Consider the following 27,754-nt stretch of genomic DNA (forward strand, 5'->3'; position numbering starts at 1 on the left):
GTGGTGTGGGTCTGGACAGAGGGATAGAGACACAGTGATGTGGGTTTGGAGGGAGGGATAGTGACACAGTGGGGTGGGTCTGGATGGAGGGATAGGGACACAGTGGTGTAGGTCTGGGGACAGGGATGGGGCCCATTGGTGGGAGTCTGGAGGGAGGGATAGGGACACAGTTGTATGGGTCTGAAGGGAGGGCTAGGGACACAGTAATGTTGGTCTGAGGGTAGGGTTAGGGTACAGTGGTGTGGATCTGGAGGGAGGAATAGGGACGCAGTGGTGTGAGTCTGGAGGGAGGGTTAGTGACAAAGTGGTGTGGGTCTGGAGGGAGGGACAGGGCCACAGTGGTGTGGGTCTGGAGGGAGGGATAGGGTTCAGTGGTGTGGGTCTGGAGGGAGGGATAGGGTTCAGTGGTGTGGGTCTGGAGGGAGAGATATGGACGCAGTGGTGTGGGTATGGAGGGAGATATATGGACACAGTGGTGTGGGTATGGAGGAAGGGATAGGATACAGTGGTGTGGGTTTGGACAGAGGGATAGAGACACAGTGGTGTGGGTCTGGAGGGAGGGATAGGGACACAGTGGGGTGGGTCTGGGGGAGGGATAGGGATATAGCAGCGTGGGTCTGGAGGGAGGGATAGGGACACAGTGGTGTAGGTCTGGGGACAGGGCCCAGTGGTGTGGGTCTAAAGGGAGGGATAGGCACATAGTAATGTGGGTCTGGGGGCAGTGTTAGGGTACAGTAGTGTGGGTCTGGAGGGAGGGAAAGGGACACAGTGTTGTGTGTCTGGAGGGAGGGTTAGTGACAAAGTGGTATGGGTCTGGAGGGAGGCATAGGGACTCAGTGGTGTGAGTCTGGAGGGAGGATTAGTGACAAGGTGGTGTGGCTCTGAAGGGAAGGATAGGGACTCAGTGGTGTGGGTCTGGAGGAAGGGATAGGGTATATTGGTGTGGGTCTGGTGGGAGGGTTAGGGACACATGAGTTTGGGTCTGGAGGGATGGATAGAGCCACAGTCGAGTAGGTCTGGAGGGAGGGTTGGGGGACAGTGGTGTGGGTGTGGAGTGAGGGATAGGGACACAGTGGTGTGGGTCTGGTGGGAGGGATAGGGACACAGTGATGTGGGTCTGAAGAGAGGGATAGGGACACAGTGATGTGGGTCTGAGGGAGGGATAAAGGGAGGGATAGGGACACAGTGGTTTGGGTCTGGAAGGAGTGATAGGGTACAGTGGTGTATGTCTGGAGGGAGGGATAGGGGCACAGTGGTGTGGGTCTGGAGGGAGGGGTAGGGAGACAGTGGTTTGGGTCTGGAGGGAGGGTTGGGGCACATTTGTGTGGGTCTGGACCCAGAGTGAAATGGGAGAGGGGCCGATAGGGCTGACCTTTCTTACAGAACATGAAACCAGTCTGGGCAAGAGGGTGGGGGTAGAGGTTAAATTGGTGCCAGAAGGGCACTATACCCCGCAAGGTTTACATCATACGTTGAAAGTGCTTGATGAGGTGGTGGGATTAACAGCACCGGAGATCTTGGCGCTGAATATGCTTTTGAGTTAATTTGCAAGCTACAATTGGAATTGGAAACACACACTTTGCAGTTTAGTAAAATAAAAGTCTGTTTAGAGAAGGTAAAATGGCATTGTAATGCTTTAGTGAGCAATAGTGATCATGTGAAGGAGGCGGTGGGAAGGGCTACTCAGCAGGTAGAAGTGGCACTTTCTAAGGCGCTTATACATCAATAGGTTGTGTTTCAAAATCGCCCACAGGGCAAAGGGGAGAGAACATGGGAACAAAGGCAAAAGAATAAACAGATGTTCAGGGGGAAAGGGGCGGTCCTACTAGGTTTTGTGAGCATTCAGAACGTGCAAGTGCAGGGAGAGAGAAATGGGGTAGGGGGTAAGTGCAAGGAGTTCCACGGAGAGAAGTGCCAAGAGGTTTGTTCTGTGCAACAGTAAGTGCCTGGCAGAGATTGCTTAGTACAGAGTGAGCACCTGCCATTAATAAGTGCAGGCCTGTGAAAACACAAGCAAGTGGGTGCCTGAAGGCAAGTGCTAGGATGGTGTGGAAGGCTGAAGCCGATTGGGGGAAGGGAGGTCCCAGAAGGGCACATAAGGTCCCAGGCCACAAATCTCAGCTACTGTGGGGTATTAGCACAGGAGTGAGAGGGGGAAGGAGGACGTGAAGAGGAAAGCATTGAGGAGCTTCCAGAATTTGAGGGATCCGGCTCAAGACAGAGAGGAGGGGGGAGGCTGTTCTAGAGGAGGGAGCCAGCCGAGGAGAGAGATCTGCCACCAACTTGCTGCTTAGAAAAGTACCTGACATGCAGAAAGTTGGAGACAGAGGAGCGTAAGGATCTGGAAGGAAAGTATTTGGCAACTTGTAGATAAATTGGTCCTCGGACCCAGACCGCCTTATGGATGATGTGAGAGATTTAAATGTGATCCTTGCAGCAACCGCGACCCAGTGGAAGGATTTGAGGGCTGGAGAGATACAGTCCCTGGGCTTGAGGTCAAGGATATGTTTTGCAGCCCTATTTCTGACAGGTTGGAGGGGGAGAAGGTAGGAAGAGGGTAGATTAGGGAAGAGGCTTTTGCAGTAATCAAGCCTAGAGAGTACCAGACCTATAGAGACGTTGAGCTTCTGGGGAAAAGTGAGGAAAGGAAGGATACCTCTGAGGAAGTGGAGTTGAAAATGGGCTTTCTTGGCAAGGTCTGAGATGTGAGGGAGGAAGGAGAGATGAGTTGAAGATGACTCCAAGGTTTCTGGCTAGAAATGCAGTAGAAGGGGGAGAGCCCATAGAGGGTGGCCAGGGTGAAGGGAGGAAAGAGGGAGTGGGAGTCCCATTAGCAAGGGCCTCAGTCTTGCTAGCATTGAGGCAGAGATCACTGGAGGCACACCAGGACTGGATAGTGGATAGGCAGTCGGGAATGAAAGAAGAAGAAGGGGGAGCCTCCGATGGCAGTTTGAATAAGACTTGGGTATCATTTGCATAACACTGTAAGTGAGGGGAGAAAGTGGAGATAAGGTGATCAAGCGGAGTGAGATAGATGTTAAAGACACATGGTGCGAGGTTAGAGCCCTGGGGAACACCCCAGGTGGAGATAGGGGTAGGAGAGGAAAAAGAGCCCAGGATGACCTGGGAGGGACGGTCAGTGAGGAAGGAATTCAGCCAGTCCAGTGCCCGCTCTGAGATACCAAGGGTATTGTGGAGCTGTTTTATGAGGATGGAATGGTTCCCTCCATCCTAACCCAGGCATCCCTAAACCCCAGGCTTTCCAAATCGTGATCAGTTACACCTATAAAAGTATAGCTATCCGTGAGGCAAAAGGCCTCATCTATCTGGCTCCCTCTGGGGATTTTCTAAGGGTGCAATCACCTAAGAGTCCCCATGGTATCTCAATGGGAAAATGAGGAGGGAATGTTTCTAATGTGCCAATGTTAGAAACTCTGGTTCAGGAAACCCTGCAGTCACTCCCTTAGTCTCCTCTCCCTGAACTCACTGCAACCTCGATTCTACTATCTCCCTCTGTCTCACTCCCTCCAGTTGTCTTCCCACTCTCTCTCTTCTGTCCAGCCACTGTTCACACACTCTCTTCGCTGTTCTTTCCTCGCCCCTCACCTCTCAATACTCTACTATCCATACTCTCCACGCCCCTCTCTACTCTGCTCTTCCTATTCCTTTCTACTCTCCCCTCTGCTCTCACACTCATTTCACTCTCAGTCATACCTCTTATTTTCACTCAAATGATCTACTACTCTATATCTGACCCCTCTCAGTCTACAATCCACTTACTAATTCATCACCACATTCACCCAATCAATTTCTCACTACCAACACCACACCTACAAAATGCCAGCACAATCTCTGCAACGCTCTGCTCCATCTTCCATCCACTGGGTCCCTCGGTCCGCTTCCGCTCCACCTGACCACACCCGAACACACTTCACTCTTTTTGGCTCTTGCAATTTGTTTGCCTTCCTTTATTTTTTCCTCACCATTCCATTGGTTGCTTTGTTCATCTGGTTTCCTGGCCAATCTGGGTTTACGCGTTCCCCCGGCGTTAGGCCACAGCACCTGGAGGCTTCAAAACCCCAATCCAGGCCTGCCCCCTTTCTATGCATACCAGTTGAATGAGTCTCTCTGGTATGCCACCGCTGATATTCAGCGAGTTCACTGATGTTGTTTGGATATTCCATATGGCTGGTGATTTCATTTTTTTCATTACTTGTTAAGCCAGTGGATTCAGTATGCAGGGGGAATGACTTTAGTTGTTGTATGGGCTTCTGGGACTGGTAGTCCTGCACAGAACAAAAGAAATTCTGGCCAGGACGGTGTTGGGCGGGAATTGGCATGGACTAAAGAATTATGGATAACGTGTGGTATGGGCTATGCTACCTTCTCTCGCAGGCGTGGCCGCTCTGGATATTTATTTTATTTATTTGTACATTTATAGAGCGCCCCACGCCCTGAGGCATCTAGGCGCTTACTTAAGAATATGGTTACAGTTGTTTCTTTTGCTGTGGGAGTTGGTTACAGTTGTACCACGTAAATTGCAAGCTGGATAGATTGCACATAGTGTTTATTTAACATGCAAAACGAATTGCAGGATTATAATTTTACAAGTTGGTTAACTGTGGGCGTCTCCGGCAGTCTCCAAAAAGTGAGGCTGAGTCAGGGCCATGTCGGGGCCCACCAGTCACACAGGCCACGGCAGGACATTATCCTGCTACGGCCGCAGCCGTGGCGAGTGTTGAGCCCACCGCAATGATTGAGTCAGGCAGCTGTGACTGACAGAAGTGCCAGCCAGCCACAGCATAGACCAGCATTTCTGTCATTCACAGCTGCCAGGAGGAAACACACATGTACGTGTTTTTCTGGAAACGGGCAAAGGGAGGGGGGTTGCTACATTCCTTAACAAATCAAGGCAAATAATCCCCCCCCCCTAGAGACAAGTGTTCTGTGGGGGTGATGTCAGTGCCATCTCATCCACATTACCCCCTAATGGGGGCACTTCTTATGCTGATGGCAGGCTCCTGTGCATGACACACAGTAAAAGGGTATATGTGGGCTCATAGGTTGGTAAGATATGTTTCGAAGGGGGGGGGCACTCAGGGGTGGCAGTGGTCTGCCCTCGGGGTAGCGTACCAGTGAAGGGCTAGTAAGACTTATATATACAACAAAAGGGGTACTAGTAACGCAGGGGACGGCCGCTAAAACCTCATAGGGAGTTAAGTCCTGTATGGGTCCTATTCCCGAAATAACCTCATTGGTTATGTAGAACACTACACCCATTTGTATATTTCAAAGTCATAACCTCACATAACAATTGAGTTTTGTGTAAGATAAAAAACATATTTAATACAAGATATTTATACATACAATTAAGTCAAACATGTATTACACATACATAACAATAAGTGAAATCATTGAAATCATATATTAACTGGTTGAAGCCATATACTACACATGTATATAACAATAGGTGAAATCATTGAAGCCCTGTATTAACTGTCAAATCAACACTTTTAACCAAACAAGGCCAAAGGGCAAAATACAGGAGAAAAAAGAAAAAAAGAAAAGGGAAGATGCCGGACCAAAGCTGGACATAAGTAGGAGTTCTTAAATTGTTTGCAAGCTTACACTATTACTTAACAACAATAAGAGTTCCTAGAATACATATTCCTTTGAAAATTAAATCCCAGGTTGAAAATATTAGGTAGCTGGGATTGGGTCTGCCAGGTTGGTAAGGTCACACGCTATGGTCATACGTGTATACAAGCCGAACGTGCTGATATCGTCCGTGCATCGCTACTGACTCACTGCGTATCATGTTGAGGCGGGCAGTAGTGCGTTTGGATGCTTTTGTACTAGCAGAATGAAAGCAGATTGTTGCAGTAGGGTGTGTGTCGCTGGGGGGCGTTTAGGAAGAAATCTGTTTTGATACCTAGAGATTTGGTTGGATGGACATTCCTCTGTCCATGGCTTGCTTCTTAAAGGTACATTTAAATAGTTTGGCCTAAGTCTCCTTGGAAAGAAGTAATGCACTGGATGTCTGTGTGCATGTACTGGATGTTTGTGTGCATGCACTGGATGTTTGTGTGCATGCGCAGTAGAATGGCGAGATATTTCTTTTGCGTTTATGGCATAACCTGCTTTTGGAGATTTTGTAGACAGGGAGAAATACAGATGTAACTATGTGCGTCCTTGGGGGAGGGGGTGGAATGGACGCAGCACTGACAGATGTTGTAGTGTGTGTATGTCTCAGGCACGTCTGGCGTGAAGGAGCAATTCCATACAATCTCATTCATGCCCCCAAACCTCCCACCCTCGCCCCAATCTACTGTTTTGACAACATAACAAAAAAACTAAAACTGCAGGACCATTGCAGATGCAGGAAACTCCTTTATTAGAGGTCTGGCCAGGCGCTCTGTGGCAAAATGCATGCAAGCCTCCTACTTTACCTATGGATTGCACCAACAGAAGTGACTTCACAGAAAAAGGACATTTCAACGAGCATCAACAGTCTCTGATACTTGGAGGCACCATGGAAGTGCCTCTAGAATAAGTTGTCATAAGTAAGCTAAGTGGCAAACTTTTTTGTGCAAAATTCCTAAATTGCACTATTTTTATAAATGGAGAAACTCTACAGTCCTTAGTTGTATTTAATTGTTTTATAATGGCATGATATATTAACATAAGCGATGAAGTGACTCAGAATCACTTATAGAGCTGCAGATAAGACACAGTGCAATTAAATGATTTGCCCAGGATCACACAATTTGTACTAAGCAGACAGTGTTGAGATATGCAGTTAATTATGCAGGCCAGACCACCCATGTTCATTTTTACATGTTCTTCTTTAGGCCATGCTCATCAAATCGTATACCACACCCATCAGGCAAGCCACCACAATGAGGGCTCCTAACAGAATAAAAAGAACAGGCAGGGGGCTGAGGAATGTAAGTGACCGTGAAGAAGACCGCTGAGAAGATGAAGGCCCAGAGACAGGCAAAGGGCGAGAGGAGCGGCCACAAAGGATAGGCCCGGGGAGAGCAGGAGTGTGAAAAGACGAGAAAGGGAGATATCTGGGGAAGAAACACTCCTTCCTGGACCTTAATGGGTGTGATGCTGAAATGAAGGGGAATATTAAACCACTGACCTTCCCACTCTCAGCTCTGCAGATAAGGAGAGTCCAGGCAATCAGTCACCCCGCGGGGGAAGAAAGGCAGAACGTGAGGCGGGCTGTGTCTCCACTGCGCATGCCCAGTACCCTCGCACTGCGCATGCTCCCTGATGAAGTATTCCTTTTAGGCACGTGTTTGTCCCCGGCCCCAATCCGGAGAAGCAATCTATTTTATGCGCATGCCCAGTAATATTCCACTTCATAGAGCGCATGCTCCTCATTGAAGGATTCCCTTTAGAAATGTGTTCCGAGGCCCCTACTCTAACCCAATGTAGAGGCATTGTCTCCAGTGCGCATGCCCAGTACCTTAATACTACATACTGCGCATGCTCCGTAGCGAAGGATTCCTTTTAGTCACGGTCGCTACTCCGAGAAACGGACCATCGGTTGTTAGGGCCATTTCTCAAATAGCTGCTTCAGTGTGAGTGGGCTAATTCCCATTAGATAAATGGCCCTTTTTTGCCCCCTAGTTGCCAAGTCCTGCATTATAATGGGAACTAGCCCACTCACACAGAGAAGGCTAAGAAATTGCCCTTTTTGGCTCTAGTGGCCAAGTCATGCATAATAACGGGAACTAGCCCACTCACACTGAGAAGGCTAGTTCCCATTAGAGAAATGGCCCTTTTTGTTCCCCTAGTGGCCAATTCCTGCATAGTAATGGGAACTAGCCCACTCACACAGAGAAGGCTAGTTCCCATTAGAGAAATGGCCCTTTTTGTTCCCCTAGTGGCCAATTCCTGCATAATAATGGGAACTAGCCCACTCACACAGAGAAGGCTAGTTCCCATTAGACAAATGGCCCTTTTTGCTCCCCTAGTGGCCAATTCCTGCATAATAATGGGAACTAGCCCACTCACACAGAGAAGGCTAGTTCCCATTAGACAAATTGCCCTTTTTGCTCCCCTAGTGACCAACTGCTGCATAATGGGAACTAGCCTACCCACACTGAGAAGGCCAGTTCCAATTAGAGAAATGACCCTTTTTGCTCCCCTAGTGGCCAGGTCCTGCATAATAATGGTAACTAGCCCACTCACACTGAGAAGGCTAGTTACCATTAGAGAAATGGCCCCTTTTTTCCCCTAGTGGCCAAGTCCTGTATAATAATGGGAACTAGCCCACTCACACTGAGAAGGCTAGTTCCCATTATAGAAATGGCCCTTTTTGCCCCTAGTGACCAAGTCCTGCATAATAATGGGAACTAGCCGACTCACACTGACAAGGCTAGTTCCCATTAGAGAAATGGCCCTTTTTGCTCCCCTAGTGGCCAACTGCTGCATAATAATGGGAACTAGCCTACCCACACTGAGAAGACCAGTTCCCATTAGAGAAATGGCCCTTTTTGCCCCTAGTGGCCAAGTCCTGCTATTTCCCATTAGAGAAAGTGCCCTTTTTGGCCCTAGTGGCCAAGTCCTGCATAATAATGGGAACTAGCTCACTCACAATGAGAAGGTTAGTTCCCATTAGAGAAATGGTCCTTTTTGCCCCTAGTGACCAAGTCCTGCATAATAATGGGAACTAGCCCACTCACACTGAAGCAGCTATTTCCCATTAGAGAAAGTGCCCTCCGACCTGGAATGGCAGAAAGGTCCTCTCGTCTATTGGGAACTACCCCACTCACACTGAAGCAGCTATTTCCCATTAGAGAAATGGCCCTTTTTGCTCCCCTAGCGGCTAAGTCCTGCATAATAATGGGAACTAGCCGACTCACACTGACAAGGCTAGTTCCCATTAGAGAAATGGCCCTTTTTGCTCCCCTAGTGGCCAACTGCTGCATAATAATGGGAACTAGCCTACCCACACTGAGAAGGCCATTTGCAATTAGAGAAATGGCCCTTTTTGCCCCTAGTGGCCATGTCCTGCTATTTCCCATTACAGAAAGTGCCCTTTTTGGCCCTAGTGGCCAAGTCCTGCATAATAATGGGAACTAGCCCACTCACACAGAGAAGGCTAGTTCCCATTAGAGAAATTGCCTTTTTTGTTCCCCTAGTGGCCAAGTCCTGCATAATAATGGGAACTAACCCACTCACAATGAGAAGGCTAGTTCCCATTAGAGAAATGGCCCTTTTTGCCCCTAGTGGCCAAGTCCTGCATAATAATGACAACTAACCTACTCACACTGAGAAGGCTAGTTACCATTAGAGAAATGGCCTTTTTCGCCCCTAGTGACCAAGTCCTGGATAATAATGGGAACTAGCCGACTCACACTGACAAGGCTAGTTCCCATTAGAGAAATGGCCCTTTTTGCTCCCCTAGTGGCCAACTGCTGCATAATAATGGGAACTAGCCTACCCACACTGAGAAGGCTAGCTCCCATTAGAGAAATGGTCCTTTTTGGCCCTAGTGGCCGAGTCCTGCATAATAATGGGAACTAGCCCACTCAGACTGAAGCAGCTATTTGCCATTAGAATAACGGCCCTCTGACCTGGAAAGGCAGGAAGGTCCTCTCGTCTAATGGGAACTAGCCCACTCACACTGAAGCAGCTATTTCCCATTAGAGAAACGACCCTCGGACCTGCAGAGGCAGAAAGGTCCTCTCGTCTAATGGGAACTAGCCCATTCACACTGAAGCAGCTATTTCCCATTAGAGAAGCGGCCCTCCGACATGCAGAGGCAGAAAGGTCCTCTCATCTAATGGGAACTAGCCTATTCACACTGAAGCAGCTATTTCCCATTAGAGAAACGGCCCTCCGACCTGGAAAGGCAAAAAGGTCCTCTCGTCTAATGGGAACTAGCCCATTCACACTGAAGCAGCTATTTCCCATTAGAGAAGCGGCCCTCCGACATGCGGAGGCAGAAAGGTCCTCTCGTCTAATGGAAACTAGCCCATTCACACTGAAGCAGCTATTTCCCATTAGAGAAATGGCCCTCCAACCTGGAAAGGCAAAAAGGTCCTCTCGTCTAATAGGAACTAGCCCATTCACACTGAAGCAGCTATTTCCCATTAGAGAAAAGGCCCTCCGACCTGGAAAGGCAAAAAGGTCCTCTCGTCTAATGGAAACTAGCCCATTCAGACTGAAGCAGCTATTTCCCATTAGAGAAATGGCCCTCCGACCTGGAAAGGCAAAAAGGTCCTTTCGTCTAATAGGAACTAGCCCATTCACACTGAAGCAGCTATTTCCCATTCGAAAAACGGCCCTCTGACCTGGAAAGGCAAAAAGGTCCTCTCGTCTAATAGGAACTAGCCCATTCACACTGAAGCAGCTATTTCCCATTAGAAAAACGGCCCTCTGACCTGGAAAGGCAGAAATGTCCTCTTGTCTAATGGAAACGAGCCCCCTCACACGAAGCAGCTATTTTCCATTAGAGAAACGGCCCTCCGACCTGGAAAGGCAGAAATGTCCTCTCGTCTAATGGGAACTAGCCCATTCACACTGAAGCAGCTATTTCCCATTAGAGAAACGGCCCTCTGACCTGGAAAAGCAAAAGGTCCTCTTGTCTAATGGGAACTAGCCCATTCACACTGAAGCAGCTATTTCCCATTAGAGAAACAGCCCTCTGACCTGGAAAGGCAAAAAGGTCCTCTCGTCTAATGGGACCTAGCCCATTCACACTGATGCAGCTATTTCCCATTAGAGAAGCGGCCCACCGACCTGCAGAGGCAGAAAGCGCCTCTCGTCTAAAGGGAACTAGCCGATTCACACTGAAGCAGCTATTTCCCATTAGAGAAATGGCCCTCCAACCTGGAAAGGCAGAAAGGTCCTCTCGTCTAATGGGAACTAGCCCACTCACAAAGAAGCAGCTATTTCCCATTAGAGAAACTGCCTTCTGACCTGGAAAGGCAGAAAGGTCCTCTCGTCTAATGGGAACTAGCCCACTCACACAGAAGCAGCTATTTCCCATTAGAGAAACGGCCCTCCGACCTGGAAAGGCAAAAAGGTCCTCTCGTCTAATAGGAACTAGCCCAATAACACTGAAGCAGCTATTTCCCATTAGAGAAACGGCCCTCTGACCTGGAAAGGCAGAAAGGTCCTCTCGTCTAATGGGAACTAGCTCACTCACACTGAAGCAGCTATTTCCCATTAGAGAAGCGGCCCCCCGAGGTGCAGAGGCAGAAAGGTCCACTCGTTTTATGGGAACTAGCCCATTCACACTGAAGCAGCTATTTCCCATTAGAGAAACAGCCCTCTGACCTGGAAAGGCAAAAAGGTCCTCTCGTCTAATGGGACCTAGCCCATTCACACTGATGCAGCTATTTCCCATTAGAGAAGCGGCCCACCGACCTGCAGGGGCAGAAAGCGCCTCTCGTCTAAAGGGAACTAGCCCATTCACACTGAAGCAGCTATTTCCCATTAGAGAAATGGCCCTCCGTCCTGGAAAGGCAGAAAGGTCCTCTCGTCTAATGGGAACTAGCCCACTCACAAAGAAGCAGCTATTTCCCATTAGAGAAATGGCCCTCTGACCTGGAAAGGCAGAAAGGTCCTCTCGTCTAATGGGAACTAGCCCACTCACACAGAAGCAGCTATTTCCCATTAGAGAAACGGCCCTCCGACCTGGAAAGGCAGAAAGGTCCTCTCGTCTAATGGGAACTAGCCCACTCACACTGAAGCAGCTATATCCCATTAGAGAAGCGGCCCCCCGACGTGCAGAGGCAGAAAGGTCCACTCGTCTTATGGGAACTAGCCCATTCACACTGAAGCACCTATTTCCCATTAGAGAAACGGCCCTCTGACCTGGAAAGTCAAAAAGGTCCTCTCGACTAATGGGAACTAGCCCATGCACACTGAAGCAGCTATTTGCCATTAGAGAAACGGCCCTCTGACCTGGAAAGGCAAAAAGGTCCTCTCGTCTAATGGGAACTAGCCCATTCACACTGAAGCAGCTATTTCCCATTAAAGAAGCGGCCCTGGACCTGCAGAGGCAGAAAGGTCCTCTTGTCTAATGGGAACTAGCCTATTCACACTGAAGCAGCTATTTCCCATTAGAGAAACGGCCCTCTGACCTGGAAAGGCAAAAAGGTCCTCTCGTCTAATAGGAACTAGCCCATTCACACTGAAGCAGCTATTTCCCATTAGAGAAACGGCCCTCCGACCTGGAAAGGCACAAAGGTCCTCTCGTATAATGGGAACTAGCCCATTCACACTGAAGCAGCTATTTCCCAGTAGAGAAACGGCCCTCCGAACTGGAAATGCAAAAAGGTCCTCTCGTCTAATAGGAACTAGCCCATTCACACTGAAGCAGCTATTTCCCTTTAGAGAAACGGCCCTCCGTCCTGGAAAGGCAGAAAGGTCCTCTCGTCTAATGGGAACTAGCCCACTCACAAAGAAGCAGCTATTTCCCATTAGAGAAATGGCCCTCTGACCTGGAAAGGCAGAAAGGTCCTCTCGTCTAATGGGAACTAGCCCACTCACACAGAAGCTGCTATTTCCCATTAGAGAAACGGCCCTCCGACCTGGAAAGGCAGAAAGGTCCTCTCGTCTAATGGGAACTAGCCCACTCACACTGAAGCAGCTATTTCCCATTAGAGAAGCGGCCCCCCGACGTGCAGAGGCAGAAAGGTCCACTCGTCTTATGGGAACTAGCCCATTCACACTGAAGCACCTATTTCCCATTAGAGAAACGGCCCTCTGACCTGGAAAGTCAAAAAGGTCCTCTCGACTAATGGGAACTAGCCCATGCACACTGAAGCAGCTATTTGCCATTAGAGAAACGGCCCTCTGACCTGGAAAGGCAAAAAGGTCCTCTCGTCTAATGGGAACTAGCCCATTCACACTGAAGCAGCTATTTCCCATTAAAGAAGCGGCCCCGGACCTGCAGAGGCAGAAAGGTCCTCTTGTCTAATGGGAACTAGCCCATTCACACAGAAGCAGCTATTTCCCATTAGAGAAACGGCCCTCTGACCTGGAAAGGCAAAAAGGTCCTCTCGTCTAATAGGAACTAGCCCATTCACACTGAAGCAGCTATTTCCTATTAGAGAAACGGCCCTCCGACCTGGAAAGGCACAAAGGTCCTCTCGTATAATGGGAACTAGCCCATTCACACTGAAGCAGCTATTTCCCAGAAGAGAAACGGCCCTCCGAACTGGAAATGCAAAAAGGTCCTCTCGTCTAATAGGAACTAGCCCATTCACACTGAAGCAGCTATTTCCCTTTAGAGAAACGGCCCTCTGACCTGGAAAGGCAGAAATTGAAGGGAAACCAAAATAAATCTCGATCCAAAGATGGCTGAATGAAACCAAAATAAGAGATCAGAATATGGTAAATGGAAATGTGGAACGAGATCTGATAGGAGCCACAACATGGTCTTCACACAATGCGTGTGCAACACTGGACTACTTTTTTATGGATGCCATGACGTGCCAACAAATAATATCCTTGGAAATCTTGAATACCACAAAGAGTGACCATAGTCAATTGATCCTAACTTGTGCACAAACAATGTCACAAATAATTGAACCAAAAAATGACAAAGAAATAAAATGGCCACACCAAGTATATGTAAACAATGGATTGAATAGATAACGGCTCTCTACTAAAGCACTACCCTACCTAAAAGTGACAATAAAAAACTGGGTGGAGCAAACAACTTCAGAGACCGATTACGAATCATGTCTAAGCCTGTTTAGAATACCAGGCACGAAGAGCATGACATCACAAATAAGAAGATTACATCAATATGACCAACTTTTAGCTGAAAAGAAAAAACAGCGCTCTAGAGATCTGCAAGCATTGAATAAGAAAGATGCAATAGCAAAAATAAAAGAGATGAAAAGCGTGACAACAAAATACTGTAACTGGGTGAAGGAACCTGGAGCCCTATTGTACCAACAAGATTCTGAAAAAATGATCATGGCAACAGAAAATAAAAAAGCAAATTTCTTCAGGTCATTAATGAATAAGCAATTGAACCCGAAAGGACACAAACAAATACATCTAATCCACGAATCACAATGGCTCCAACACATTGGTGAAATTTATGAACAACTCAAAGTCAATCCAAAACACAGAGTTAATGCACTAAAGAAACAACCTTGGTCCATAATTTTCTCTAAGAACGAAATTGTGGACATTATCAAAAAAGCAAGTGTCTCCCATGTCCCAGGACAGGACGGGCTGACGAATTATATCTTAAAACAAAATTCAGAAGTTTTGGTCAGACCTAAGCTATGTTATCTTCAACAGAATCAACATCAACAGGCAAATCCCACAATCCTGGAAGAAAGCAATTGTCATACCAATTTTCAAAAAAGGAGATCGACTATAACCAGAAAACTATCGCCCCATATCCTTATTGGATGTTCTTGGAAAATTGTATGCAGGAATTCTATTGAAGAGATTAAAAGAATGGCTGACGGGGAGTTTCAGCCCAGCTGATGGTAGACTTTTACACTGAAAAAGTCCTACCTATAATCACTTATGCAGGAGAATGTTGCTCAGGTTGCTTTGGGAAACCTGGAATTAATTGGAGTCCAGATTCTGGAAAAGAATACTAAGACTAACAAACTGAATACCAAGTGGTGTGATTAGACACAAACTGGGACTCTATTCGCTTCATGTTCATGTGATATGGAAATCCTAAACAATTTATAGGAAAGTGGAACTAATTGATTGCCCACCGCAATATAAAATAATGAAATTCCAGCAGGATGTCTCCACCTCTTGACTCCTTAACATCTGGAAAATCAAATGCAAAGAAATCTTGGAGAATCTGTGCATTTCTGCCGATACATTACGTGATAATCCCAAAAAGGTAAAAATAGCATTGTTATCAATGGATTGGGCCCAAACAGAAGCTACCCGTGCGGGCTCTAATTCTCACACATTATCAACTATCTGATTAATCTTCCAAAAACACTACCTAACGGCCTGAAGAAGAGTGCAAATCCAAAGCATAGAGATGTAATCTTATGTTTCAGACTAAATATCATAAGGATAAACGAGAATTTAAATAAATATGGTCTTTCAGCAGACAATGAATGTCGACTGCCACAAACAGGAAGATTCCTTACAACATCTAATCATGTTCTGCAAAGAATTAAGACCTGAGAGAGAATGGCTTCTATACGTCTTACCCCTCTCATGTGGTTTGGACTCTGATTCATGGTGGGAAGCCTTGTATGTTGTTCTAAAGAACCATAAAGTAAGAGGACGTGGCTTGTTCCTGGAATCAATGCAAGTAAAATTATCAGATCAAGACAGTGCATAACCAAATAATCTGGGTGCCAAATAATCTGGGCGCCAAATAGCCAAAGCATTAAACAGACAACGAGACTGTCAAGAACATCAAAACGTGAGTGTAGAACTGTTAATGGTATGGGAACAAAATGACTTATACATTTTTCTGTCATTTTGGCTTGGTAAGAAAGACGAATAAGGAGGTTAAAGCAAAAACGCTTGTGTTCATTTTTGCTAAATGCTTAATAAAAAAAAGAAAAAAAAAGAAAAAAATCAATATTGCCTAAGTCCATCTGTAGGACTCTGTTAAAGATCTATGGAGACTCACAGTACCCTTCGGGCAGGCTAGTATGTTTCAAATGAGTCTGGCGAAACTTAAATGAAGTCAAGTCTTGTGAGTCTTTGTGCAACGGATGGAGAAAAATGAATTTTTCAAATCAATCATTGTCAAATATCGCGTTACTACTGGGATACTGCATAGTATCATTGCTGCATTAGGAACTAATGGAAACTCTGCATCTACAATCTGGTTAATCAGTCTCATGTCTTGAATAAATCTCCAAGACCCTCCCTTTGATTTCTTCACAGGGTGCACTGCGGTATTACACAATGATTCTGACTGTACCAGAATACCTTGTTCCAACAGTGCTGAAATAGTCTTAAAAATGTCCTCATCAGCTGCCCGAGACATCGGGTACTGGTTTGCTCAAGGTAAAATTGCTCCTGGCTTCAGTTTTATCTTGACCCCTATTCCCCGCAATAGGCCTACGTCATAAGGGCCTGTAGTCCATAAAGCGCCTGGCTCTTTCTCCAAGTCTTCATCAAAAAATACTGGATGCGTTTGCATTATCGCTATTCACTGTGGGATCCCCCTTTCTCTATTCTGATCCAACACCACTTAATCATCTGTTGGGTCATCCTTAAACATGTCATCGTCAGTGATGTCAGTCAATCTACACCCTTCCCAAATGGCAATCACTGTTCTCCACGGCCTACCCTCATCATCTGTTCCTTTGAGCATTGCCATTTCCCCTCATACTATAACTGCATCTAACTGTAGAGGGATTGTCTGTCCCCCCCTCTTCATCCATAGGTATCTGTGGCCTAAACAAGAAATTGTCAGGTACCCTTATAGTTCTTCCCACTAAGCCAAGTAGCCATGTTAACAGAATGCTCACCCCATGAAGAAAAACTTCTGGCTCCATCGGTACACCTCATGTTAGGGAGAATTCTCATTTTATGGCTAATTTCCCTCACCTAGTGAGTCCCCCAGCAGCTTTGCTGGATTTCTGGGGTTATTTATTTTCACTTGGTAATAGTGTGCCTCTTTTTCCCACTCTTACCTGTGTTTTTGCCATGTGTATTTCATCTGCTTTTGTGATTGTGGACTCTGGAGTACACCACTTCAGTAGCACCCTTCTTTTGTGTGTTACACAGCACCTTCAGTGCAGTGACACAGGTTTGTCTTTTAGACTTCCCACCGACTCCATTTCTGAGGCTGACTACTGTCCCCCAGAAAAGGGTAAAGTTGCCATTAACTTTACTTAGTCATTTAACCACAGATCCAGTACACCCCATCTTACATGGAGTACTGGAAAGGGTTAATCCTTAGCCCTTTGTATCTGTACCTCCTAGAGCATTGTTTCGCTCTTTTAACATTTAAACTTGGCTGGTGGCAGTGGTATCTACCCTAACTTTTCTACCGCGATTATACTATATAAACGTGGTATTGTTTTAGGCTATTGTATTAGCCTCGAACTTAAACCCGCTTGACCAAATACTTTTTCTTTTGGCTCCAGTCTGGTTTATTCTCCATTTCATTTGTTAAAGTCCTTCTTGTGTTTTACTTTGCATGGCAAACCAGGTTTGCCTCCTTTGTTCACTGTCTTTAGGCAGGCTTCTGTGAAGAAGCCCTCCTCTAGGCGCCTGGGTGTCTAGGTGGGCTGAATGTGAGGGAGGGGTGTAGTCACCCCCTGCACAGGGTGTCCTAGGAAAACCAAGTCGCACTTTGCTATGATTGGCTGAGGTGGTTGTCCAGGCTGGACAACCCCCCCTGCTGCGTGATTGACAGCCAGGCTGTGTGAATGGGAGATGTTAGGAAAGATTTCATATTGTATGTAATTTTCCCTCCATGTGGCAACTCCCAATCTTTTTGCTGCTGTTTTACACCCTGATCTAGACTTTGCCAAAGAAGCGCAATCTTCCGTCACACTCCTCTGCGCCTTCGCTCAATTCTTATGGGGACACTGACATGCCCTTAAGACAGTCAGTACTGGGAGACTTAGTTTGCCTTAATCCTTTCTCATGTTGCAGCTTTTGTGCAACAAAACACAAGAGTGCACCGTAACTTACATTAACGCGCTCTTGTGTCTCTAATCATTCCAAAAGCCCTAGAAACTCTTGATGGACTGGTTATGAACTGTGCAAGTGTGTCACGGACAGGACTGGTGGCAGCTATCGTTTCTCTTGTCTTTTAAACTCTTTTTCGCCATGTTATCCGCGCTTACCAAGTTTGGCACAAATGAGTGGCCTGGCTCCAAATTGGCCATGCCACGAAGTTCTTTGTCCTGTCCGCTAACCGTCTTGCCCCTTCACCTTCCCCAGGTCGTGCAGACCCGGGTCCGTCCTTATTTGGTCATGCACTTTCCTGCGAAACCCCAAAGATTTCACGGGCTTCTGCATGTCTTGTGTGTGCCTCCAGGATGTGGGCTGGGATGTCTGTTCCCAATACACATCCTGGGTGCCAGAGATTCTGGAGTGCCCTGAATGCCTGGGACCACCGTGGTCCGTGATAGGTCCACGTATGGTGTGAGTGTTTGTGAGCATATCTCCCATTGGGCCCTCTCCGTTTTGGCACAAAGGGAACTTTGGATTAGAGGAGGCTGAAAACACCACTACCATGTCGATCTCCTGAGTTCACATCGAACAAGGGATAAGGAGCCCAGTATCCTGCAACAAGAAGCTGAATCGAGGAACCGCTGGTGACCCGCTGAGCCCTTGTCGTCCTGCGAGGCCCCTCTGCAACTGATCATCCTAGAAGGTCTGCAAAGACGCTTCGACCCATTGGAATAGTGGGATCAACTATTCCTGGCACCTTCATCAAACCCTGCAAATAAGCTCCTCGGAAGTGTCCCTGGGCCAACCAGTGGGCTGACCAGCTTACACAGGACGCTTTGATCTGTCACCAACACCGTTTTGGGGAAGCCCTCGAAACTTGGTCTACCGCTTGCTCTGCGTCCACGGCACCCTCACACTGAATTTCATACACTTGGCATTCCCAGGTCTGAAGTGAGACGAGTGCGCCCGGACCAGAGTAAACGCGGTTGCCGTGTTGCCTGCTGTGGTAACAGCCTGTGCACGTCCGCTGCATTTGGGACACCCTCGACCCGCAATCCTGCTACAAAGAATCTACACGGTATCGAGACGTCCTGATGATCGTAGCTGAACCTGCCAGCATCGTGAACTGAACTGGAGAAGTCTGGGTCTGCCTGCGTCGGGGACCGGTGAGTAGTCCATACCCCAACCGGAGCCCGTTTCTTTTCTACCGCTGTTGCGAAATAGCGACTCTATCCCGCACTCTCGCCCTGCCTCTGCCCACAAGTGGAGGCCTTGCTTGAGTAGTGGGGACTTGTTCTGCATCGCTACATTCACCTTCTTGAACTGCCTGATATCCTAAAGAGGCCCTCTTTTATCCATTGGCACCAGCGCGTGCAGCTACTTTTGAGCATAAGGCTCCTTTCTTCATAGGGCTCGGCCTTCCTCCTAGTTAGGTGTATTTCGGATGTCGAACTGAGCCTAATGATTACTTGCACTGCCTGTGTCCTCCCCATCTAGGTGGTCTACATATTACGTGCTCCTAACTCCTGAGACCCCTCGGTCTTGTATATATATTGTATTTATTGTGATGTGTTGGTTTACTTTAGTATTATTCTGATTCTTTGCTATGGTCGATGTTACAAAGGCCTTGTAATAAATGTGTCTATATTTTTAATATAACACCTGTCTGGATAATTTATATATGTCCTTGCTTTGTGTACTCATATAGGTCTTTCTATCACCCTCACCCCTCTTGAGACTTAGGGCCTCATCACGACCTCGGCGGTAACGCTGGCGATATTAGCGCGGGGGCTATTAGCGTGACCGCCATAGCCCCCGGCGCTAATAGCGCAGGATCACTAGTTGGGCAGACTTGGAAGTCCCCATTCCCCATTGAGCCCATTCGGGAATGCCCCATTCCCCATTGGGCTCAATGGGGAAATTTCGCGCTCATACCGCCGGCGGATTTCCTGCCGGCGGTATGAGGGCGAATTCTCGGCAGATTTCACACCAGCTCAGAGCTGGGTTGAAATCCGCCGAGGCCCTGATTCTGCTGACCTTTAAATCCGGCGGTAATAGCGCTACCGCCGGATTTAAGGGTTACCGCCGAGGTCGTGATAAGGCCCTTAGTCTTGACCGCCGCCATCGCTACCCTGATTGGTCTGGCTGTGTAGAGGTTACCCTGTTCCAAGAAACTAGGCTGGCCTTCTGAACCTCTGCCCCTCCAGGTCCGAGTTCAGAAATCCATCTTAACAAATTGGTGGCAGCGGTGGGATACCACTGAAGGTATCCAGTGTTGCGCACGAGCGAAGGCATTTCAAGTTATTTATAACGGGACACGTAGTGAATTGTCATAGTATAACTTTTTAAAGGCCATAGTCCTATCTAACAGTATGGAAACAGGTACCTTGTTAACTTTAAATGCTTTTAAATCCGAAACATTGAAAAAGATGTGTGCTGAGAGAGGTGTCTCCTCTCAAGGCACCAAAATGGAAATGATCCAAAGAATCATGGCATGGCAAGAAGCTCAGCTTAGCGCTAAAGCTTCAGAGGACAGTGCAGACGGAGGTGGGGCTGCTCTCACTGCTAGAACTGACGGTTCTGCCGCTGCACTGGTCCACAGCGACCAGAGGACAGGGAGGATGAAATGTCCAATGTTTCCTCTGCCAGTGCTGATGGGGAGGCAATACTTGAATTCAAGAAGCAAGAACTGCTGTTTAGGCAGAGGGAGCTTGATTTCAATATGGCCAAACTAAATATCGAACAACCAGAAAAACAGAAAGACAGGGATCACCAGTTGGAACTGGCCAAGCTTCAAGTTGTCAATAGATCCAAGGGTCCTGGACATGGGTCTGGGGCCTCCTCTCATCCAAGGTTTTCCAAAAGATCTGCTCAGTGTGTATGAGGAAAAGAATGACTGGCTGAATACATTTGAGTATGCATGTGAAGTTCAACAAGTTGACAATGCCGATAAAATTGCCTGGTTACTTAGCAGACTGTCACATTCTGGCTGCGGTGCCATTATGGAAATTTTGAAGGCTGAGAGAGCAGTTCTTGCAATGTTGAAGCAGATTCTCCTTTTAAAGTTTGGAAAGACCTCTGCCCAATACTTAAAAAGATTCAGAGAGTATTAGAAAAAAGAAGGTGGTACTTGGGTATCCTATGTAACTGAATCCTTAAAAAACTTGACTGGCTGGGTCGAAGGTTATAACGTTTCTACCTTTGAAGGTATGATAAGTCTTGTCATGCTGGAACATGTTTTTGGATCTTCTTCCCCTGAGCTTAAGCAGCATTTGGCAGTTTCAAAGGAGATAGATCCTAAGAAGCTTGCCATTGCAGCAGATTTATGGGTGTCACATCGAGTGTCCCATAAGGACAAGACTCATCCTGGTAAGCGGGAGGAAGGGAAAAAGTCCAAAGATAAGGAGGGTGGGGAAACTGATAAATCTTCTTCCCAAAAGATCCACAAAAAGAAATATAAGGGTAAGAAACAAGAGAACTCACAGGGTAGTCGAGGTCAGCCTCCAAAACAGAACTCTGGTTATAATAGGCCTCCCTATGTAAACAGACCCAATGGATCTTGTTTTGCTTGTGGAGCAACTGACCATGTGAAGGGGGATCCCAGATGTAAGGTCAAAACCTTGGGGGTTCACTCTGCTAATCTGGCCTTCTTCCCTTACGAGGAAGAAGAGATTACCGGAGCATCCTTCTCCTCCGACTCCTTCCCCAGTGGGAGAGAAGCCGAGGTAGTTTTAGTTTCCCTGGGTTCCTGGGAGCCTAAGGTCACAGAGGCTTATGCTAGGATTCCAGATAACACCAAGCACTACTTTAAAGACAGTGTGCTGATCAATGGAGTAGATACACCAGCTCTTAGGGATAGTGTGTGCAGTTGAACTGTAGTGGATTCTACCTTGGTAGACTCAGAGGAAGTCGCCAGAGCTACTCTGATGCCCACTAAGTTGGCTGATGGCCCACCTCTCATGTTGCCAGTAATACCTGTAAATCTTACTACCAGTGGTACAGCAGTCAGGATTCCAGTGAGCATTCAGAAGAGTGTCCCAGGAAAGGTCTTGTTGGGCAATGATCTCAGAGCTTTAGGGCTTGTGGAAGATACTGCTGACAGACCCTGCACAAGGTCTCAAACGAGGGCAGCATTGGCCACGACCAATGCCCTGCCCCAGCCAAAGGGGAAACCCAAGGCTAAAGGAGTCAAGAAACCAAAAAGACGGAAAGAAAATATTCCTCCTAACTCGCCTACCACTGCGGTGGAGGTAGTTGGTCAATCACCCGGACCTGACGAGGAGGTGGTGATGCCTGAAGTATTTGACCCCAATGACCATCCTGAACTAAATGATTTGTTATTAGAAGGTGGTCCTGACAGGGAAGAATTCAGTAAAGGCCAACGTGAGTGCCCATCTCTGGAAGGCCTAAGGAGACAAGCCTGCTCCTAGCTTGAGGGTGAACCTCCTGGGAAGCATAGGAATTATTGGGAAGGTGGACTCCTGTATAGTGAGCCCACAGAGTCTACAGAAGGAGACCAGAGGAGGTTGGTGGTTCCCCTTGCTGTAAGACCCTTCCTCCTACAGCTAGCACATGAAGTGCCCCTTGCAGGTCACCTTGGTATTAAGAGGACCAAGCAAAGGTTATCCATGCACTTCTACTGGCCCAAGATGGGGTGCAAGTAGAAAGTCACTGCAGGAGTTGTGCCTCCTACCAATTGTCTGGTAAGAGTGGTTCAATAGTGCAAACGCCAATGGTACCACTCCCAGTTGTGGGAGTACCATTTGAGAGGGTAGGGATCGACATTGTTGGTCCCCTTGACCCCCAAACATCCTCAGGCAATAGGTTTGTCCTGGTATTGGTCGACCATGACACCAGATATCCTGAGGCCATCCCATTGAAGACTGTGACAGCCAAGTCCGTCGCTAAAGAAGTTGTGTTTGACAGAGGCAGCAACTTTATGTTGAAGTATATGCAGGTTATGTGGCAAGAATGTGGGGTCACCTACAAGTTCTCCTCCGCATACCACCCCCAGACCAATGGTCTGGTGGAACAGTTTAACAGGACCTTAAAAAGTATGATTGGAGCTCTGGAAGAACCTCAAAGAAGAAAATGGGATCTTCTTTTACCATGCTTACTGTTTGCCTATGAGAGGTACCACAGGAGGGTGTTGGCTTCAGCCCCTTCAAACTTCTGTTTGGTCACCCTTTGCGGGGACCCTTAGCCATAGTCAAGGAGGGATGGGAGATGCCCACTCCCCCTATTACTACCAATGTAGTAGACTATGGGCCTCATTACACGGTAGGCGGTGAGCCATGGGGCTATTAGCGCCATGGCTCATGCCGGTAAAATACCGGCACCGCCTTGGCGGAAAGGGGATTTACCGCCCCATCCCAAGGTTGGAGGGGCGGTAAATCCCCCTTCCGCCATTGCCCTTCCCCATTCCCATTTCTGCCCCATAGGGCTCTATGGGAATGGGGAAGGCGCTAATTACGGCACCGCAATTTTGCGGTGCCGTAATTAGCTCTGAGGTCCCTTAGCGGGTTGGTATTTAACGCCTGCAAAAAGCAGGCGTTAAAACTCCAACCCGCTAAGGGACCTCGTAGTGAGGCGGCAGGGATTTACCGGTACCGGTATTTTACCGGTGCCGGTAAATCCCTACCGCCTACCGTGTAATGAGGCCCTATGTGTTAGGGCTCAGAAAAAGGATGGTACTCCTGATGGGTCTGGCTAGTGACAAGTTGAAGGCAGGACAATCCCTGGTGAAACATTGGTATGACCAGAAAGCTTCCCCCATCAACTTCACACCTGGTCAGCAAGTCCTGATCATGAATCCCATAAGGCCTAGAGCTTTACAGGATAAGTGGTCAGGCCCTTACACAGTGGTGGAGCCCCTGGGTGAGGTCAACTATTTAGTGGACCTTTGAAGGCCTGCACAGGCTCCAAAAGTGTTCCATGTAAATAGGCTGAAGGCTTTCATCCCAAGAGTTGAAATCGCAGCACTGCTATTGGCTTCCGATGTTGAGGAAGAGGAGTCTGAACCTCTCCCTGACCTGTTACAAAGCAGTCCTTCAGATAGCTCCTTTGAGGGTGTCCGAGTGGCCCCTCACCTGACTTCTGGTCAGCAGGCTGAGGTGAAAAGTTTGCTTAGGCAATTTTCCCCCCTGTTTTCACAGTCCCCTGGTTTGACACCTTGGTGCAAACATAACATAGACACAGGAGACAGTGTACCTACCAAAAGTAGGGGATACACGATGCCAGACAAAGTACGGTCTTACATTAAGACAGAGGTCAACAAAATGTTAGATCTTGGGGTGATTGAACCCTCTAGTAGTCCTTGGTCCAGCCCTGTGGTTTTGGTTCCAAAAGCAGGTACTTCTTAATTGAGGTTCTGCCTGGATTACAGGGCTCTGAATGCTGTCACCAAGACAGATGACCACCCCTTGCCTCGAACAGATGAGCTGGTGGATACCTTGGGTGCCTCCAAGTACCTCAGCACGCTTGACCACACTGCAGGCTATTGTCATGATGCCTACCCCCGGGGAACCAGACCAGGTCCAGCAACCCCGGAAGCAGGCAGCCCAAAAACCCCTACTAGGGGCTGTTTGGGTGCGATCCTGGTGCCTATGGCGCCAGGCTCATATGGAGAGTCAGTCCTGGCGCCATAGGCTGCAAACTTACCTGATGCGGACCATGCTGCAGAGCTCCAAGCCAAATGAGGCTTAGAAGGGACTATTTTACCAAGGGACTATTTTTTACTCGGGTGGGGCTGGGGAGGAATACTTACCTGGGACTACTTTGGGGGCTATTTAAACCACGCCTGAAGAGCAGCAGACGCTTCGCGTTATTCTGCATCCAGCAGCTTAACGCTCACCGTGTCTGCAAGACTGCATCCAGTCTTCTGCCACGCCCGCCTTGAGTCTGCAGCTCCTAGAAAAAGGGAGGAACAGAGGGAGAAAAGGTTAGAATAAGAGCAAAACCTTCGATCCTTACCTGAATTCCAGATCCACCGCGCCTTCGAGCTGGAAGAAAGAAGCATTTTACACGCGCTGCCTCGCCTGTTGCAGCGCCGCGCTGAACTCACCGGCCTTCACAGCATCCTCATGATCCACCGCATCCTTCTGCACGTTCCCGCCGCACTCTGGCACCTAAGGGAAACACAAGAACAGCAAAGGTGAGCCTAGGGAATAAACAGAGGCAATAGTAACTACCCCCATAGACTTACCTGATTACCGCCAGGGGTACTATTCCTCTTCACGGGTCGGCACAGTCTCCATTGCATCCTCGCCGTACCCGGCCCCTAAGGGGAACAAAAGGACAACAAGGTGAGATGAAGGGACAAACAAGGGGAACTCTTCTCACCGCAATAGACTTACCTAATTTTACCGCCGCAGGCATTATTCCCCGAACTTCATATTTTCTCTCCACACCTGAATAAGGGAGCAAGCAACAGGTTACATTCTGGCCTTATTTTTATTGAACTGTATAGGATAAGCCAAATCCTTACCTGAACTTCGTCAGCTACCACGAGGAACTCTTCGCTGGGGTCAAGCTGCAAACTGCAAGGAATCGGACAAGAGTGAAAGTCAGACATGTGAACTCTTACGAACTACATACTTTTCGGAATCAATATTGTTCTGGAACTCACCAATTCCTTCGAGCCAGTGAAGCAACTGGTTATCAACGCGCCCCTGCGCTCAATGCAGGATGGAGTGCTCATCTTTTCAAACCATCAGGTGAGACTATAAGAGGGGACATCAAAGGTGATCTGTGGGGAAAACAGCGCGGGGGGATTTACGCTCAACTCCACGGGTGGTTAATTCCCTTTCTCCTTTGCAGAAGAATATTCCTAAGGGCCAAGCAAACGAAGCTAGGTGGGTCAGTCCAGTCCGTCATATCGGCCCTATGCGTCACATTGGTGGAGACCGCAGCTGTCCAGTTCAGATCGACGGCTCTGTGGGAGCCAGGTGAGCGTAACAGAACACAAAGCCTACCCACAAATTCCCACCCGGGCGTTATGGATACCTCAGAGACTGACCAATTGGCCCAATTACTAGGGGAACTGAGGGCTGAAGTGCATTCGGCCCGTCAAGAAACCAATGCTCTTAGGAGAGAACTGATTTTGTCAAAGAAGCAAACTGATGACCTTGCTAGGCAACTATTGCAAAGCCAGGCTGGACAAGCACCCCTACCTGGTTCCGGTGGAAATCCAGCTCCTGTGTTATCGAGTAACCCTGTGCAAATAAACATACCAGGAAATATTCCATTAGCTCCACCCGAACGCTTTGCCGGAGATCCCAAAAGGTTTGCTGTGTTTATGAACCAATGCTGCTTGCACTTTTTATTCAGACCTGGAGGCTTCCCAAACGATCAAGCCAAGGTAGCCTTTGTAATGTAATATCTTAGCGGCAGTGCAGCTGATTGGTCAATTTCACTAGTTACTCAGGATGACCCAATTCTTCGGGATTTTTAGGGCTTTCAAATGAGCATGGAAAGACTATTTGCCCGGTACTCCCAAGGATAGACCTGGATAACGAACTTTTGTCCCTACGACAGGGTAACCAGGACCTTCTATCCTACATCGCGACCTTTAATAGGTTGATAGTGGAAACTGGTTGGCCTGAGGTAAAACGAATCACGTTATTTCATCGAGGGCTTCGAGGAGAACTCAAGGATGTCTTGGCTCAAGTCGTGAACCCACCTCAAGACTGCGCTGAATATATAAACTTAGTGGTCGAGTTAGATCACAGACTTCAGAACAGAAAGGCTGATCGAGCCAAGTTTGAGAATCGGGTGCTGGTCAAAACCCACGCTAACCCCAAAGGAGCAGATGCTTCAGAACCCATGCAAATCGGAGTGGGTTAAAGGACCCTTAACCCAGAAGGAAAGAGGAAGGAGACGGAAAATGCAATTGTGTCTATATTGTGGAACTTCTGGGCATTTTCTACGGGATTGCCCTGTAAAAGCACCCAAGAAGTTGGTAGGAGCTGCTGATAAAAGCCATATGGAGTCAGACTTGGGAAACGACCACGCTCGACAAGCATAGAGGTCCGCTTGCCGAGCTTGAAGAAGGATACTCAGACCTCGCATTTCATCATACCAATGGTCCTCGTAGATCCAGGGCAGCCATCGCGTATGCACGCAGTAAGGGCATACATTGATAGCAGAGCCATAGGAAACTATGTGCACTATGAATTGGCTTCCAGGATGAATCTACCTCTCTGCCGAAAAACCACCTCAGATGTCATCACCACAGTCGATGGAACTGAAACTGCCTATGGGCCTGTAACTCATTCCACCGCAGAGATGACACTATTGGGTCAGGATGGGCATCCAGAGACTATTGTGTTTGATCTAATCAAAGCCCCACAGTTCCAAATAATACTGGGGATACCTTGGTTAGAAACACATAATCCTTGTATTGATTGGCGAGAGAAGTGAATAACCTTCCCGGATTGCGCACAAACCTGTTACCAAAAGAAAAATCAGAACGCTGGCCTGGCCACAGTAACCACAGCAGTCATGCAACTACCTCCAGAATACCAAGAATTCCAGTATGTCTTTCAAACGGAACAGGCAAACACCTTACCTCCTCACAGATCGTACAATTGTCAAATCTATCTCATACCCGGTGCACAACCCCCTTGTAGCAGGATCTATGCCCTTACGGAACCTGAGAACCTTCACCTACGACAATACTTAGACCAGTACCTTGCCAATGGCTTTATTCGCCCATCCAAGTCCCCTGCATCTTCAGCTTTGTTCTTCGTGCCCAAAAAGGAAGGTCACCTCATAACGTGCATAGACTGCGGCGCATTGAAGCAGATAACTGTTAAGAACCGATACCCATTGCTTCTGATCCCTGAACTACTAGACCAAGTGAAGGACGCTTGTATATACACTAAATTAGATCTCCGGGGGGGCATACCATCTGGTACGTGTAAAAGAGGGTGACAAATGGAAGACTGCTTTCCGCACTAAGTATGGGTTATTCGAATACCAGGTGATGGCTTTCGGGTTGTGCAATGCACCAGCAGCCTTCCAATACTTCATGAACGATGTCCTTCGTGAACTCATTGACGTTTGTGTTGTCGTGTATATCGATGATATTCTAGTGTACTCCTCTTCAGAATCTGATCATGTGAAGCTCGTCCGA

General features: G+C 47.8%; 1 protein-coding gene across 2 annotated transcripts in view; it reads right to left on the bottom strand.

Annotated features, from left to right (window-relative positions):
- LOC138516973 (zinc finger protein 268-like) overlaps window positions 1–27,754 on the bottom strand; it is a 387,224-nt gene that overhangs the window by 45,146 nt on the left and 314,324 nt on the right. The window contains exon 1 of one of the 2 annotated variants that reach the window (XM_069632458.1): window positions 7,148–7,249. The exons of the other annotated variant lie outside the window; for it this stretch is intronic. The gene's annotated coding sequence lies outside the window, so the exon portion shown is untranslated. Of the gene's footprint in view, window positions 1–7,147; window positions 7,250–27,754 lie in introns of those variants that run through there. 2 annotated transcript variants of the gene reach the window in all.

The sequence above is a fragment of the Ambystoma mexicanum genome, chromosome 6q (genome assembly GCF_040938575.1).
Source record: "Ambystoma mexicanum isolate Mex_15411 chromosome 6q, UKY_AmexF1_1, whole genome shotgun sequence".
NCBI classification, from domain to species: domain Eukaryota; kingdom Metazoa; phylum Chordata; class Amphibia; order Caudata; family Ambystomatidae; genus Ambystoma; species Ambystoma mexicanum.